The 8,771-nt window shown below is 51.1% G+C and overlaps 1 long non-coding RNA gene across 1 annotated transcript in view; it reads right to left on the reverse strand.

Annotated features, from left to right (window-relative positions):
* Positions 1–8,531, reverse strand: part of LOC125964524 (uncharacterized) — a 186,146-nt gene extending 177,615 nt beyond the window's left edge. The window contains exon 1 of the long non-coding RNA XR_007477617.1: positions 8,486–8,531. This is a non-coding gene — a long non-coding RNA (uncharacterized LOC125964524). The remainder of the gene's footprint in view (positions 1–8,485) is intronic.
* Between the last annotated feature and the right edge of the window lie 240 nt (positions 8,532–8,771).

Genomic DNA, 8,771 nt, shown 5'->3' on the forward strand with positions numbered 1-8,771 from the left:
CTCCACTTTTGCCAAAAATGTAGCAAAATCCAGCTCAGTTTCTTGAGCTCTTCTGGAACTCGGAAAAGAAAAATAATGATTCCATATTTTTTCCCTAAACTTTCTGTCCTCATTTTCTTCTGATACTTTTGTCTATTTCTGCACCCAAACCCCAGTGCTTCAGCTCTTCTACTTCGATAGTATCAGTAGTGTTAGTAGATTTAGTTATTCTACATCGATAAATACAAGTTCTCCCCCAACACTGTTTTCTTCCAGATGTTTCTGTGATTTAAAACAATTTTATATTTTTATTGTGAAATAGAGAGTACATACAGAGGAGTGTGTACAATACCTATGTGGCTTTTAAAGGCTGTGTGGCCTCTTCCCAGATGAAGAAATAGGGCATCACCAGGACCTTTGAAGCTGCCTGGGTGCCCTCTGTGGTCATATCTCATCTCTCCATCCGTCCGTCCATCCATCCATCCATCCATGTATTCGGCACATCTCTGAGCCCTTGCCATGTGCCAGGCATCGTTCTGCATGTCTGGGATACACAGTGAATAGGATGTGAAAACCCTGCCCCACAGCCCGATGTGGTCCCTCAGGTAAAAGGCCTTTTGGTGGTCATGGCTTCGCTGCCCTTCAGAGTCTGTGTGCCCGGCTGCGTCCCTGATGTCCTGTGCGGGTTTGCCCGTTTGGGAACCTTAGGTCAATGGGACTGTGTGCCTGGCCTGGTGGTCCTGCCCCTTCGCTGTCCTCATCTGTGATACGCGTCCTGTCGTCACGTGGGTGTCGCTCGCCGGCGTTCACGTCTGTGACCACAAACACCCAATCCATTTCCCCATCCTGCTGCGGATGGACAGCGGGTGGTTTCTGATTTGTGGCTCTGACGGAAAATGCTGCGTGAGCCTGGGTCTCCGTGTCCTGGACCCCGGGAACGGCACTGCTGTGCCCCAGGACTCGCGGGCTCTGCTGCACCAGGTGACGGCAGCTCCGATTCCGTCCTGTTTGCCGTCACGAGGGATGTGAGTGCTGCGAGGATCTGCGTCCCCTAATACTGCGAGGCCAAGTCTCTTTTCACAGGTTGTATCCTTTTCCATTGGTTCATTTTGAAGTCTCTGCTCTTGTCCTCTGTTTTGGCCTTTTTCTTTGACTTCTAAGCATTCCCTATATTGGCTGTTCTCAACAGAGGCAGTTGTGTCCCCCAGGGGACACTTGGCAGGGTGGTTCCTGCTGGTCGGGGTCCCTGTGGCACCCCCTTGGCTCTCAGGTTGCAGCTCTTCTCATGGACACCCCAAGTGTGGCTGCCGGCTGAGTGGCTGGCTCCAGTGACCCCTTCCCTGGGGGATCCGAGCCCAGAGTTGGCCCTGGGTCCCCACTGGTCAGGGTTCCTCCTCCTGGTGTCTTCCTTGGGCTGAGTTCTTACCCTAAATGGAAGGGGTCTTGGCCAGGGTCGTTGCCACGTTCAGATGTCCTTCCCCCCTTCCCAGACCAGCTCAGCCTGCACAGGCCCCCTGTAATCTGTCCTTCTGTCCCTCAGGGCAGCAAGGACGTGCCCAGGTGTCACTGCTCAAACGCTGGTGCTCCTCCCCAGCAAAGGGGTCTGCCCACCGTGACCTGCCGTGCCCACCCACCAGAGGAGCGCTGGCAGGATCTCAGACTGGCTGGCACCTGTGGATTACCTACCTGTGGATTACCTGTGGGTTACCTGTGGATTGGGGACTGTGTTGCCACTGTCACCTCCCGAGGAGTCTGTGAACAGCAAATTCGAAAATACAGGTAGTTCCTGTAAACCACGATGGCGACAGCCCCCCTCCTCGCCCCGTCACTGCCCAGACCCATGAGGCTTTGATCAGAGATGCCAAGGGGTGGGGGAGGGCAGCGGTCCACACCCGCTCCTGTCAATCAAACCATATTTGGAATGAGATGCGGGAGTTCAGCATTCAGAGGCATCCCGTCACAGACCTGTCGGTAAACGAGAGAATTTTTCTTTGAAACATGGATTTTCTGACGTCATTCTGCTTAACAGACAAAGGTCAACGAGGAGTGAGGAGGCTATGGCAGGAACGTGGATGTCAATCCACTGAGAGTCCTGACATATAAGGGGAGGGGTGGCAGAAAGGGGGAGGGGTGGCAGAAATGAGCAGGGTTGGCAGGTGGGAGAGGAGGTGGCAGTGGGCACAGGGGACACCCGCGTGCTGGCGGGAGGGGAGGCCTTCGGAGCCCCCGGAGGAAGGTGCCCATGTGCTGGTCCAGGGTGGGGGAGGGGAAGGGCTCCGCTGCCGGGGGAGGTGACTCAGCTCCGCTCTAGGGACCACCCACGAGCCCCCGCTTCCTGGGCCCTGTCCCACGGGCGCGGAGCGAACTGCATCTGCGAAATGGCAGCAGTGCCTTCAATGTTTTCTTTTACACCTTTGAGTCACTAGCCGTAAATTTCCTCCCAACGGCAATTAGTTCTCTGTTCATGTGAGAAGCGCTAATTTTTGTACCGTGTAAGACTGCCACCCAATTCAATTTTGTGCAAATGAGTGAAAGCAGAGGGCGGGGCGGCCCCTCATCCTTTGTGGATGGAGAGACTCCTGCCTCAGGCTGGTCTTCCGGGGTCTGTCTCCACCAGTCATGGCCATGGGGGCGGGGCACTGGGCCTGGGGGAGCCCCGGAGTCTGTCCACCCAGCCGGAGTGTCTGGGAGCCCAGGCTGTGGACCCGATGTCCCCTGCGCCTTCCTCTGCCAGGGCCACCTCTCAGCTCTGGGGATCCTCCAGGGAGCCGCAGCGGTGGCGGTGAGTGGTGTGAGGAGAGCTGCAGGGCCCTGAGAGGAGCCATGGCCAGCTGGGTCCCTCCTCCGTCCCCTCCCCCTTTGTCTCAGTCGCCTGGGCTTCCTTAACGAAATACCATGACTGGGCAGCTTGCACAGCAGACATCGATCGACTGGTCACTGCTCTGGAGGCTGGAAGTCCGAGATCAAAGAGCCCACCGCTGCGGTGTCTGGCGGGGCCCCACTCCGCTCTCTGTGTTCTCACATGAATGAGAGACAGCATTGCGCTCTGCCTCCTCGTGTGGGCCCGGCCCTGCCCCTTCAGGGCCCCGTCCACCCTTTATCAGCTCCTCACAGACCCTGCCTTCTCATGTGGTCACCCTGGGAGGTAGGGCTTCAACATGTGAATTTCAGCCCATAGCCCTGGCCCTGTAGCAGGGCGACTCCCGGGGCCTCACTCCAACCTCATCTGGCTGCTTTCGAGTCCGACCTTGGGACCTTGGGCTTGGCTCACTGAGGGGCAGTATCTCCTACGCTCCCTGTGCTTTGCTTGATTTCTCAGGTTTGTGTAAGCTTCTGTCCCCCTAGCAGCAACGATTCAGCCCCGAGGGGCCTCCAAAGGCACAGGGGTCCTGTGTGAGTGGGGGGGGTGTAGGGTGCACGGTGGAGACCCGGCACCATGTAAAGGGGGTGTTGCCTCTCGGCGCCAGGGTGACTGTAGTTACGGGAGATGCAAGCCCAGTCTCGTGGCATCTTCCGATTGTTTGAAAGAAACAAGAGATCAGGATTTATTAGCTTATATTAAAAAGTGCTGCACAAATCAAACGAAACATGTGTGTGAATCAGCTCTTTGGCCATGGGGTTGAGACCTCTGCCAGCGCCTGCCTGGCTCTCTGCTTTGCCAAACGGGGCAACAATTAAATCACATTTTCGCTAATCCACCCGGGGTCGGTTTCAGCATCCCTGCAAACGATGGTGATCATTTTGTTATGTGTTCAGTGTCCTTGGATGCAAAATAGCTCCAGCGCTGGGGGCTTATTTTAAAGATAACAGAGGAGTAAAGGTGGCAGAGCCTCCGGGAATCCAAGGTGGGAGCTGTGACAGTGTGATGGCAGAGCCCTGGGGCAGCTCAAGGGACTCTCAGGGAGGCCCCACCATCCGTGAGACTGACGCCATCTCTGTGTGTTTGCGCTGTCCCCGTGTTCTCATTTTCCTGTTTTATAGCTTCACTTACTTGTAACTTCAGCCTGTCCTGTCTCTGCCCCTGAAGGGTCCAGACTTACCTCAAGGCTCATCTCTTTAGTATCTTTTGAGTTTCAGCCCTCACTACTAAATGTCTTGTTTGTTTGATATGTTTTAGTTCGTATTCAAGTGAAGGATAATTTTCCTCGCAGACCACCCCAGAGGCTACTGGCAAGCGTGCAGGCAAGGTGTGCTGCTCCATGGTCCACTCCAGACCAGGCGCCTGGAGGAGAAGGAGCAGGGTCAAGGGTGCCAACACGGTAGCCCACGTGGCAGGGCTTGGGGGCCGGGCACTGCTCAGTAGAAAGGGCCATGGCAGTAGACACATGCCTAACACGGTCATCTTTACGGCTCATCCACCTTGCTGGAAAGTTGGTTTTATGAGGATCTACTAACTCAGAAGAAAGCTCTTTCATCCTAGAAATAGAAAGCACTGGAGCGGACGTTTGGTGACAACAGACCTAGATCATTCTACTCAGAAATGAGGCTCTTCCAGGAGTCTTATCGGTCGGAAATCCCAATGCACCCCACTTTGACTAGAGTCACGTGTTTGCGAATTCTGCATTTTGCTTTTGTATTTTTGAAAGTGGGAGTCAATAACTCATCTAAAACACCAAGATCACAGATTGCTGGAATCGGAAGGAACTTGGCCCTAATCCCTCTTTTGTTCTGCCCTGGACGTGCCTTGGCCTTAAGTCCTGGATGACCACACCCTTGTGTGGTTCCTCTTCCCGGCCTCAGGGACTCTTGTTCCGACCAGTCAGGCTTCCCAGGGTCTGGCGTTGGCAGGTGGTTAGTACGCGTCTGGGGCAGGCATCATCTCCTTGAACCTTCTCAAGTTCCATTTCTAAGAGTTCCTAAGGAAGGGAGGTAACTTAAAACACCAAAAACGGTTTGCAGAATTTCTGCAGCCAGCCACAAAGACACAACTGGTAGGAAACTTGCGCTGGCTCTTTTCTTTTTGCCAAAAGAGCTTGAAAGCTGGATTTGGGCATCAGGACAGCAGGTGGTGCAGGACTGTGACCCCTTCGAGAAAGGGAACAGACGAAGCAAGTTTGGCCAGTCCACACAGTTGTCTTTCCGGGGGCAGCGATCCTTCTGCCAGCTGGGAGGAGGAAGGTCCGGGAGAAGAAGGTCAATGTCTACATCAGGTCCCGTTGAGCTTTGACCGAATCTGAGTCTACACACACGTCGGGGAAGTTCCATGATGTGAGCTGGCAGTGGAATAATTCCCAGAACTCAGGCCAGGCGGGGAGATGTGTGAACTCCATCGAGCCGGTTAGAGAGACAGCTCAGGGAACGCTTGGGGCAACGGATAGAGGACACCAACGGTTATGCAAGGGTAAATCAGCCCAGAGGAAAGTGTACTTACACTCGCCCCAAGGAAGCATAAAACAAACTACGAAAGGAGCAATGTCATCTGAAATCAAGAACATCTTACCTGATACAAACTTTAACCATTTCATGCTGTATTTACAGGAAATATTGTTCTAATAGGTCTTTAAAAAATGTCCTGTATGATAGTTTGATGTACAGGAAGATGCAGAAGCATATGATTAGATTTAGGGGGGAAAAAAAATCAATGCCAAACCTGCTGGTCCTCAGACCATGTGTGGAGCCAGCTTCCTGTGATGTAATCTCATCGACCTTGGGTAAATAAGGTGAGAAGACATTGTAATTTTAATTCCTTCCATCCCAAATGTATATAGTTACTAGACAGCAAGCTGGACTTTTCCCTAGGAGGACCCTTTTTAATATGTATTTTATTATTGTTACAAACCTTGAATCTTTGAGATCTGACCTTTCCAGAATGTTCTTAGTGGGCCAATGTGGTTTCCATCTGCTTCCCCCTTTGTTCTGGGCAGTGCCTGCCTTTCCCTCCTTCTCCTGCTCATTCCAGGCCATGCTGCCGGTCAGAATACCCTGGCTATCAGAGTACCCACAAGAAGGGACATCTGGTCAGAGTCTGGCCAGTCATAGCACTCTAAACCTCACCACAGGACCTGATCCAGAGATGGGGCCCGGACTCCTTCCCTAATCAGCCAGCCTCAAAAAATCACCAGTATTGGTGGCTCTAATCTTCAGGTTGGTCGTGAGGGGGCGTGAAAGAGCTAAGATTCACTGTATTTAATCAGGGTTCCCCAGAGAAATAGAATATATATATGCATCTATTTAATTTATTACAGGAATTGGCTCAAAAAGTTATAAAAACTGAGAAATCTCATGATCTGCCCTCTGCAAGCTGGAGAACCAGGAAAGCCATCGGCGTAATTCAGTCTGATTCTGAAGGCCTGAGAATCAGGGACCTGATGATGTAAGTCCTGGGCTGAGTCCAAACACCAGAGAATTAGCTCAATATCTGAAAGCAGAAGATGGTCATCCCAGCTCAGGCAGAGAGAGCAAATTCACCCTTCCTCCACCTTTTTGTTCTGTCTGGGTCTTGGTGGTTTGGATGAGGCCCACCTGCCCCGGTGAGGACCATCTGCTTTATTCATTCTACTGATTTAAGTGCTAATATCCTTGGAAACACCCACACAACCACCCCCAGAAATCATGCTTCCCCAGCTGTCTGGGAACCCTCTGCCCAGTCAAGGTGGCACAGAAAATTAACCATCACATACACTATATAAGCTTTCACCTCACCTCCCTCTTCTTAGCCGTGTGCCTCTCTCCTGACCTCTTCTGCACCCAATATCCCTGGATCCAGAGAGTTACTGCTTTAAACTTTCAGATAATGAAACTCCAGATTCTTGTGGGGAAATGCCTGGCATGGGGCCTGGAGGGAGACCTCCCCCCTTTCAACCAAATCCCCTGTTTAAGTACTCTACATCATCCCCCCTTGCATGATAGTGGTAACTCCAACTCCTGACCCATTCTGTGCTTCTGAGGTTCATCCTGAAGTAGTTCCTTCACAGAGCGTTTATGAAGAACAAATGTTGACTTGTCTCTGCTTTTTTTCTGAAATGACTTTGGTTCATCCTTGTTGTGAAGAATAGTTTGGCTGGGTATAAAATTCCAGATTGACAGTTATTTTTCTTCAGCACTTTGGCGTTCTCACTTCTAAGTCTTTTGGCATACGTGGCTCTTGACAGCTTCCTGGTGTCCCCTTTTGAGGAAATCTTTCTCTGTAGTACCTTTTAAGATTTTTGTTTGTCTGGGGCTTCCCTGGTGATGCAGTGTTTAAGAATCTGCCTGCCAATACAGGGGACACGGGTTCGAGCCCTGGTCCGGGAAGATCCCACATGCCGTGGAGCAACTAACCTGTGAGCCACAGCTACTGAGCCTGCTCTCTAGAGCCCACGAACCACAACTACTGAGCCCATATGCCACAATTACTGAAGCCCATGAGCCACAACTACTGAAGCCCGTGTGCCTAGAGCCCGTGCTCTGCAACAAGAGAAGCCACTGCAATGAGAGGCCTGTGCACCACAAGGAAGAGGAGCCTCACTCGCCACAACTAGAGAAAGCCTGTGCGTGGCAACCAAGACTCAACGTGACCAAAAATAAATAAATAAAATAAATAAATTTGTTAACAATAAAAAGATTTTTGTTTGCCTGTGTTTATTTATCCTGTTTGGCACCCGATGTGCCCTGCCCATCTGTCTCACATCTTCAATTATGAAAGGTTCTGAGCCATTACCTCAGAATTGGCCAGAGTATCACAGTGCCTAACTGCAGTTTCCTCTGTTCTTTATGCCTGGAATTTCTGAAAGGCATGTGCTAGATCTTCTCCACCTGCCTTCCTCATCTTCTAACTTTTCTTTCATGTTTTCCATCTTTTAACATCTCTATTATTCTCTTGGTCATTTCTTCACTACTAACTTCCATTTCACTAGTTATTTCTTCTTCTGTGTAGGGTTTATCCCAACTATTGAGGTTTTAAAATTTCTTCATGGCCATAGTTTTTATTTCTAGTATTTTAGTTGGTTCTCCCCTATGTTCTCTGTTCTTGACCAATGGTCTTCTTGGCTTGTTTTCTCATCTCTGGGGATTTCGAATGTAGGGAATGTTATACTGTCTGTTTTGATGGCTTTGTGATTCCACTCCTCCCGTCTGTTGAATTTATTGGCTGAGTATCATGGTATTAGTTTTTCTAACGTGTTTTGAAAGTTTATTTTGTAAGTTCACCTCGAGTAGGTGTTTTCTGTTTTATTTTGCTTTTCCCCCCTCCCCCTTGCTCAGCCAGCCCCCTGCATGGGCACTTTTTTTTTCTAAGAATTTATTTAATTTTTATTTATTTATTGGCTGTGTTTGTGTTGGGTCTTCGTTGCTGCAGGCAGGCTTTCTCTAGTTTCAGTGAGCAGGGGCTACTCTTTGTTGCAGTGCATGGGTTTCTCATTGTGGTGGCTTCTCTTGTTGCAGAGCATGGACTCTAGGTGAGTGAGCTTCAGTAGTTGTGGCTCGTGGGCTCAGTAGTTGTGGCTCACATGCTCAGTATTTGTGGCTCACAGGCTCTAGAGCACAGGCTCAGTAATTGTGGCTCACAGGCTCAGTAGTTGTGGTGCACAGGCTTAGTTGCTCCGCAGCACGTGGGATCTTCCTGGACCAGGGCTTGAACCCGTGTCCCCTGCGTTGGCAGGCAGATTCTTAGCCACTGTGCCCCCAGGGAAGCCCATGCATGGGCACTTTTGCAGCCGCCACCATTGGGTTCACAGTTCAGAACCAGGTGTGACTTCAGCAGACGGACGTTCCCTCCCCGAGGCTGATGTGGCTGAGACTCTGGTTCCATGGCCACCTGCGCCCTGAAGGCAGCAGCTCCCTTTTGGCCGCTGTTTACAGGCAGAGCAGCCTTA

This window comes from Orcinus orca, chromosome 5 (assembly GCF_937001465.1).
Source record: "Orcinus orca chromosome 5, mOrcOrc1.1, whole genome shotgun sequence".
NCBI lineage: Eukaryota > Metazoa > Chordata > Mammalia > Artiodactyla > Delphinidae > Orcinus > Orcinus orca.